We start from the raw sequence: 8,866 nt of genomic DNA, 5'->3' as shown, positions 1-8,866 counted from the left end.
ATCTCGATTTTGCCTAGCTAAGTCCTAATGCCTAGTACACAGTAAACAATTAATTAGCATTTTCCCAGATCTTTTATTTATTTCATTGATATAAGGGACTCCTAGTGAGGAAACTTCCTCAGCCAGTGCAACTTACAGTCTTAGAGAGATTAAGCAACTGACCCAGGGTCACGTGGACAGTATATGTCAGAGACAGGACTTTAAACTAGTTTTCCTGACCGCAAGGCCACTTAGAGAACTCCACTAGAGCATGCTACCCCTATCATTTCTTACAGAACAATACTAGTGCTCTACATTCACATATCACAATTTATTTCACTATTTCCTAATCAGAATGGCACCTTTTTTGCTTCTAATTCCTTGTTATCACACGTGCACGGGTGCACACACACACACACACACACACACACACGTGCTGCCACAATATTTTTGTCCATATGGGAACTTTTTTTGTGCCTTGACCTCCTCACTACTAGATATGTGCTTCATTGTGTTATGTATTCATCAAACGGTACAGTTTTGTGATTTTTCTAATGTGATTCCAAATTCTTTTCCTGAATGCTTGGATCAATTTACAGCTCTACCAATTATTAGCATGCCTGTCTTGCTACAGCTCCTCCAACATTTACCATTTTGGTTTTTTTGTCATATTTGCCAACCTGGTGGATGTGAGGTGAAACCTCAGAGTTGTTTTAGTTTGCATTTCTCTTATTTATTATTCATGATTTGGAGCTGTTTTTCCTATGCTCATTGATAACTTACATTTCTTCTTTTGAGAACTGCTTCTTTATTAAAGCCTTTGACCATTAATGGATTGGGGCAGTCTCTTACCCCCTATACACTGATGTCTCTTCTAAAACACTTTTCATTGTGCCATTTTCTGTGCTCAAATCTCCTCGATGGCTTTCCATCGCCTACAGAAGAAAATCCAAATTCTCCTCTGTGATCTGACTCCAGCTTCCCTCCCTCCAACTTTGTCTCCTAATATTTCTTTACTGAAACCCTCTGTTCTGGTCAAACTGGTCAACTCACTTAATATGTTCTGGAACTGACTTTTCCATGTCACTCAATAAGCAACTTTCATAACTAGCATTTAGTCAAAGAGACAGAGTGTAGCATGGGGGGAAAGGCCCTGGATTTGGGATCGGAGAACCTTTGCTTCAATCCTGGTTCTGGCCCTTCCCAAGTTGAACCTGAGTTTCCTCCTAAGTCAAAATGCCTGAAAACTTGAAAGAAGAATTAATGATTGAGCACAGGCCCAAACCAACATGATGATATTTAACAGGCTTTTTATTTCACATTATTATTATTAATATAAAATCCTGTATCAAGAGTGAAAAGACACCAACTGTACAAATCTCAGCCTAGGAGAGACTTGAGCTGGACTTGGGCTGGGGAGAGGGTCAGGGTTAGTCCCAAACGAAGTGGGCCAATGGTGGAATCTAGTAGCTTCAAAAGCAAAGAATATGAATGTCAATTTTTAAAATCACTCAAAGGAAGTAGAATTTTAAAGTCATTTTAAAACCAAAAATTGTCCTGGAGAATAGATAATGAAATATATCTTCTTCTAGAGAGGAAGTGTGTGTGTGTGGGTGTGTGTGTGTGTGTGTGTGTGTGTGTGTGTGTGGTGGGCGGGGGGGAGTGGAGAGGGGGTACCTGCAACTCTCAGGCCAGAAAAAATTGTTAGAAGAGGTCACCCTATCCGGGGGTTTTGCTTCCCAACTGTTTCTCTTTGTTGCAGGCAAAGGTTCACTTGGGGGTAGGAGGGGAAGAAAGGGAAGTATCTCCAGGAATGATTATGATGGAAATCCAAAGGGCAACAATTGGAGGGAACAGCCAAGCAATCTCATTGGTCCCCGTGTTTTCTCAGGATCCCCCCCCCCCACGGCCCCTCTAGGAGTCCTTCTGCGGTATTTTCACAATAATCCTGCTCTGATACCTCATCATTCCATTCAACAAAGAGTGATGAAGCATCCACCAAGGCCAAGGCAGCCTGGTGTGGTAGAATGGGCTGGGCTTGGAATCCAGAACACCTGGGTTCAAATCCCTCGGGCCATTTCACCTCTTGGTGCCTCAGGTTACCTTAGCTCCTAAGCCATATGTGGGTTGTAGAAGGTGGAAGGAGTTCCCACACCCAATATTTCCTAAATCCCAAATATCAGAGATTGGTAAGGAAGTCGAAATCCTGGGGATGCAAAGGGAAGAGGGTAAGGACTGGAGAAATGCATGTCAGCCGCCACGAACCTTACCTTCTGGGCTATGGGTGGGGTGCAGTCTGAAAGGACCCAACCCACAAATAAGTAAGTACCAGATCATCTACAGGAGAGAGTGCTAACAACTAGAGAGATCAGGAAAGGCTTGAAGTAGGAAGGAGCACCTGAGCTCAGGAATTCTATGAGAATTAAGTGAGGAGGGGATGTATTCAAGGCCCCGGGAAAGGCCGAGGGAGGGCATGGACTGCTGCTGTTGTCCTCGGTAGTTCAGCGTGACTGCAATGGAGAAGGCAGGAAGGGAAGCAGCTAGGTGGAAAGACATTTAGTAGGCATTTTCTGAGTGCCAGGCACTGGGCACACTACATAACAGAAGTAATAGGAAAGAAAGCTGGAAAGGCCGGTGAGACCAGATCACAGAATAATAATAGAAGAATAATGGAATTGGAGAATTGGAGGGGCCCAACGCCTCCGCACTCAAACATACATGATGAATGATCCTCCAGACCTCCAGAGGCACTCTTGGCCAGCTCTTACGGGCAGGCCAATGGAGAAGCAGGAACATATTCTGAGAAACTTCTATTCCCAGAGAGGCGGCCACTGGCCTTGTGAGAACTAGAAGATCATCTATTAAGTCATGGAAGGTTCCCAGTATTACGCGTTTTCAAGATGGAGGGAGCCTTAAAGGCCATCAAGTCCAGCCCTTATTTTACAGATGAGGAAACTGAGGCACAGAGAGGTGCACTGACTTGACCACACACAGTGTCTGAAACATGATTGGAATCCATCTCTTTTTGATGCCGTTTTAAGAACTGAATCCTCTCTATTTTCTACTCTGCCACCCCAGTGGGCACATGTGGGCAAGAGCTGGGCAGGGCAACAATGAGTTTATCTTATATTATATGCCAACCTTCATTCTGTCGTTTTGCACTATACTAATAACTTACATCTGCTTTCAAGTTTACAAAATGCTTTCTTCACAGAAATCCTGGTAAGTAAGTAGGTAAGTAGGTAATGCAAATGTAATTGTTCCCATTTTACAGAAAAGGAAACTGAGGCTCAGAGAAGTGAAGGGACTTGCCCAGGGCCACATGACTGGTCAGTGTCACAGGCAGAACATGACCCCAAGGCCAGTATGGCTTCCACTGCTCCACATTGTGCTGCCAAATAGAGTGGATGTTTCTGTTCTCTTTATGGACTCTTGATTGGGAATGGATTAACTGCTTGTTCTTAATAATTAAGCAAAGTCTAATTGGTCACTTACTTAATGATGCTATCTAATCTCTCCTAGTCGCGCCACTTCCCCAGTGGCTGGCCAGCCATCGTTCTCACCGCACCCCACCAAATCTAGTCAAGTCAAGAAGTGCTGACTAAGCACCTTGGGTGTGCTGAGTGCTGGGGACACAAAGAAAGGAAAAAGACTGCCTTCAAGGAACTCCTAGTCTAATGGGGGAGCCAGCAACAACCAACCAGGTACAAACAAGTTATCGACAGGGAAAATGGGAGGCAATCTCAGAGGGAAAGGCATGAAGACTAAGGAGGACTGGAAAACTTCTTGCAGAAAGTGGGGTTCTAGCTGAGACTTGAAGGAAGCCAGGAAGCTAAGAGATGGGGACACGCGGGGAGAGCATTCCAGGCCTGGGGAAGAGCCAGGGAAAATGCCTAGAGTCAGGAGCAGGAACAGCAAGGCCAGTGTCGCCGGACTGCAAAGTACATGGGGGGGCACCTGCACTTTATTTTTTTATGTGTTCTTTTTTTAAAAATTTATTTCATTCTGAACTTAAGAAATAAAACAAGCATTTCCATAACAAAGTGGAATAGAAAAACAGAGGCTTGCACCTGAAATTACAGACCCATTATGTGCGTACAACTTGCTAAAATATACAACTAGGTTATCATGTGACTGTCTTTTTTTTTCCCTTACCCCTTACCCCAGACTTTGAGATGGCTACCATTAGACACAAATCTGTGTGTGTGTGTGTATGTGTGTGTAACACATATATATACATATATATTTTTATACATATATACATGTACATTTATATACATATACATTTATATACACATACATATACATATACACATACACACATACATATATATATATATGTGTGTGTGTGTGTGTGTCAATTCTTTTTCTGGATTCAAATAGCATCTTCCTTCATAAGATCTTTGCAGTTAATTTGGGTATTTATAATAGAATGACTTGGTTGCTCAAAGTTGTTCTTAAAACAATATGGCTGTTACTGTATACAGTGTTCTCTTGGTTCTGCTCATTTCACTTCATTATTTTTGGAGGTCTCTCCATGTTTTTTTTTTTTAAAGGCAGTTGGGGTTAAGTGACTTGCCCAGGGTCACACAGCTAGTAAGTGTCAAGTGTTTGGTCTGAGGCCGGATTTGAACTCAGGTCCTCCTGACTTCAGGGCCAGTGCTCTATCCACTTCGCCACCTAGCTTCCCCTATGCTTTTCTAAAATCACTGAGCTCATCATTTATTATAGCAGAGTAATATTCCATCGTGAACATATACCACAACTTGTTCAGCCATTCCCCAATTGATGGGCATCCCCTCAATTTCCAGTTCTTTGCCACCACAAAGAAAGCTGCCATAAATATATTAGAACATGTAGGTTCTTTTCCATTTTCCCTAATCATCTTGGGAAACAGACCTAATAGTGATATGGCTGGGTCAGAGGGTATAGGCAGTTTCATAACTCTTTGGGCACAATTCCAAATCTCTCTCTAAAATGGTTCAATCAGCTCACAGATCCACTAACAATGAATTAAGGTCCCAATTTTTCCACATCCCCTCCAACATTTGCCACTTTCCCCTTCTATCGTTTTAGCCAACCTGATAGGTGTGAGATGATATCTCAAAGTTGTTTTAATTTGCATTTCTCTAATCAATAATGATTTAGAGCATTTTTTCATATGACTATAAATTGTTTTGATTTCTTCATTGGAAAGTTGTCTGTTCATACCCTTTGACTATCAGTTGGGGAATGACTCACAATCTTAGAGATTTGACAAAGTTCTTTATGTATTTGAGATATGAGACCTTTATTTGAGAAACTGTCTATAAATTTTTTTTCTCACCAAAAAAATTTTTTTTCTCTCATTTTCTGCTTTCCTTCTGATCTTGGCTACATTTGTTTTATTTGTACAAAAACTTTATCACTTAATGTAATCCAAATTATCCATTTTACATCTCACAAATACTCTCTATCTCTTGTTTGTTCATAAACATGATGTTCCATGTTCTTCAGATTTTCTTGTAATATCTCCCTTTATATTTAGATCACGTATCCATTTTGACTTTATCTTGGTAAATGGTGTAAGGTATTGGTCTATGCCCAATTTCTGCCAGACTGCTTTCCAGCTTTCCCAACAATTTTTTACCAAATAATGAATTCTTATCCCCAAAACTTAAGTCTTTACACTTGTCAAACACTGGGTTACTATATTCGTTTGTCATTGTAGATTGTATGTCTACCCTGTTCCACAGATCTACCTTTCTATTTTTGAACCAGTACCAGATAGTTTTGATAATTACTTCCTTATAATATAGTTTAAGATCTAGTAATGCTAAACCTCCTTCCTCTACATTTTTTCCATTAGTTCCTTTGATATTCTTGACCTTCTGTTCTTCCAAATGAATCGTTATTATTTTTCCTAGCTCCATAAAATAATTTTTTGGTAATTTAATTGGGATGGCATTAGATATGTAGATTAATTTTGGTAAAATTGTCATGTCTACCCACGAACAATTAATATTTCTCTATTTATTTAAATCTGATTTTATTTGTGAACAAAGTTTTTTATAGTTTTGTTCATATAGATCCTGGGTTTGTTTTGGTAGGTGTATTATCAGGTATTTTATACTGTCTAGAGTTATTTTAAATAGTGTCTCTAGCTATCTCTTTCTGCAGGATCCTGTTGGTGATAGATAGGAATGCTGATGTTTTATGTGGGTTTACTTTATATTCTACTACTTTACTGAAATTATTAATTGTTTCAATTAACTTTTTAGTTGGGTCTTTAGGATTTTCCAAGTATATCATCATATCTGCAAAAAAAAAAAAGATAGTTTTATTACTTCATTCCTTCTTCTGATTCCTTCTATTTCTTTTTCTTCTCTTACTGCTATTGCTACGATTTCCAATACAATATTGAATAATATTGGTGACAACGGGCATCCTTGTTTCACACTCTATGTTATTGAGAAGGCTTCTAGCTTATCCCCATTACAAATAATACTTGCTAATGGTTTTAGGTAAATGCTTCTTATCAATTTAAGGAAAAGTCCATTTATGCCTATACTTTCTAGTGTTTTTAAAAGAAATGAGTGTTTTACTTTATCAAATGCTTTTTCTGCATCTATTGATATTATCATATGATTTTTGTTACTTTTATTATTGATGTAATCAATTATGTTAATAGTTTTCATTATGTTAAACCATCTGTGCATTTCTGGTATGAATCCTGCTTAGTAATAATGTATGATCTTTGTAATATATTGTTACAATCTTTTAGCTAATATTTTATTTAGTATTCTTGCACCCATATTCATTAATGAAATTGTTCTATAATTTTCTTTCTCTGTTTTTACTTTTCCTGGTTTAGGTACTAGTATCATATTTGTTTCATAAAAAGAGTTTGGTAGGACCCCCTCATTGCCTATTATTCCAAATAATTTATTTAATATTGGAATCAGTTGGTCTTTAAATGCTTGATAAAATTCACTTATAAATCCTTCTGTCCTGGTGCTTTTCTCTTAGGAAACTCATTTATGGCCTTTCAATTTCTTTTTCTAAAATAGGTCTATTTTAGATATTCTATTTCCTTTTCTGCTAATCTAGGCAGTTTGTATTTTTATTAATATCCTTCCATTTCACTTACGTTGTTAACTTTATTGACATATAATTGGGCAAAATAACTCCTTACAATTGCTTTGATTTCATCTTCTTTAGTGGTATATTCACCCTCTTCATTTTTTGATACTAATAATTTGGTTTTCTTCTCCCTTTTTTGAAAATCATGTTAACCAATGGTTTATCTATTTTATTGATTTTTTTGTTATACCAATTCCTAGTTTTATTTATTAATTCAATGGTTTTCTTGCACTCAATTTTATTAATTTCACCTTTAATTTTTAGGATTTACAATTCAGTGTTTAATTGGGGATTTTTAAGTTTTTTTTAAATTGCATACACAGTTCATTGGTCTGCTCTTTCTCTTTTTTATTGATATAAACACTCAGAGATATAAATTTTCCTCTGATTGCTGCTTTTGCTGTATCCCATAGGTTTTGATGTTGTTTCATTTATTGCCATTTTCTTTAATGAAATTACTGATTGTTTCTATTATTTGTTCTTTAACCCATACATTCTTTAAGATTAGGTTGCTTAGTCTCTAATTAGTTTTTTTCTATGTTCTCATGGTCCCTTATTAAATAGAATTTTTATTGCATTGTGGTCTGTAAAGGAAGCATTTAATATTTATGCTTTTAGCTATAAAATTTTTGTGCCCTAATATATGGTCAGTCTTTGTAAAGGTACCATGTACCACTGAGAAAAAAGATATATTCCTTTCTACTTCCATTCAATTCTCTCCAGATATCTATCATATCTAGCTTATCTAAAATTCTATTCACTTTCTTCATTTCTTTCTTCTTTATTTTTTGGTTAGATTTTTTCTAGTTCTGAGACCGGAAAACTAAAGTCCTCCACTATTATAGGACTACTATCTAGTTCCACCTATAATTCATTTAACTTTTCTTTCAAAAATTTAGATGCTATGGTATTTGGTGCATATAAGTTTAGTATTGATATTGCTTCATTATCTATGGTACCTTTTATCATAATGTAGTTTCCCTATTTATCTCTTTCAATTAAATCTATTTTAGCTTTGACTTTGTCTGATATGATTGCTACCCCTACTTTTTTTGCATCAGCTGAGGCATAATACATTCTACTCCAGCCTTTATTTTAACTCTGTGTGTATCTCTCATTTTTAAATGTGTTTCTTGTAAGCAGCATATTGCTGAATTCTGATTTTTAATCCATTCTGCTATCTGTTTCCGTTTTATGGGTGAATTCATCCCAGTCACATTCAAAGTTATAATTACTATTTGAGTATTTCCCTCCATCCTATTTTTCCTCACTGTTGTCCTTCTCAGCCTCTCTTTTTACCCTATCCCTCCTCTAGTTTACTTCTAACCACTACCTCCTTATTCCACACCCTTTTAAAGAATCTCTCCCTTATCCTCTCCCCTAACCCTCCTTTTCCTTGTTGTACCCACTCCTCTAAGGGTCCCTCCCTTTTCTTCTCCTTCCACCCTCCTAAATCTTAATCTACACACCCTTCTAAACCCCACCATCCTATTCCCTTACCCTCTTATTTCTTTATGAATTTAGACGACTTCCAGATGTATCTGTTGTTTCCTCTTTAACTCAGATCTGAGGAGAGTAGGGTTCCAGCACTACCAGCCCTCCACTCCCACCTCATTCTTCTGTATCAGTGCTTCCTCTTGTACCTCATTTGTATAATTGCTCTTTTTACCTTTTCCTGTATAATTTTGCTTTTTAGAATCACCACATCATATTCAGCTCATCCCCAATCTTTCTTTCGAACTACCCAGTTACTAATGACAGTCTT

The sequence above is a fragment of the Vombatus ursinus genome, unplaced genomic scaffold, assembly GCF_900497805.2.
Source record: "Vombatus ursinus unplaced genomic scaffold, bare-nosed wombat genome assembly UNPS02014819.1, whole genome shotgun sequence".
Classification (NCBI taxonomy): Eukaryota; Metazoa; Chordata; class Mammalia; order Diprotodontia; family Vombatidae; genus Vombatus; species Vombatus ursinus.
Note: the sequence above shows the minus strand (reverse complement) of the source record.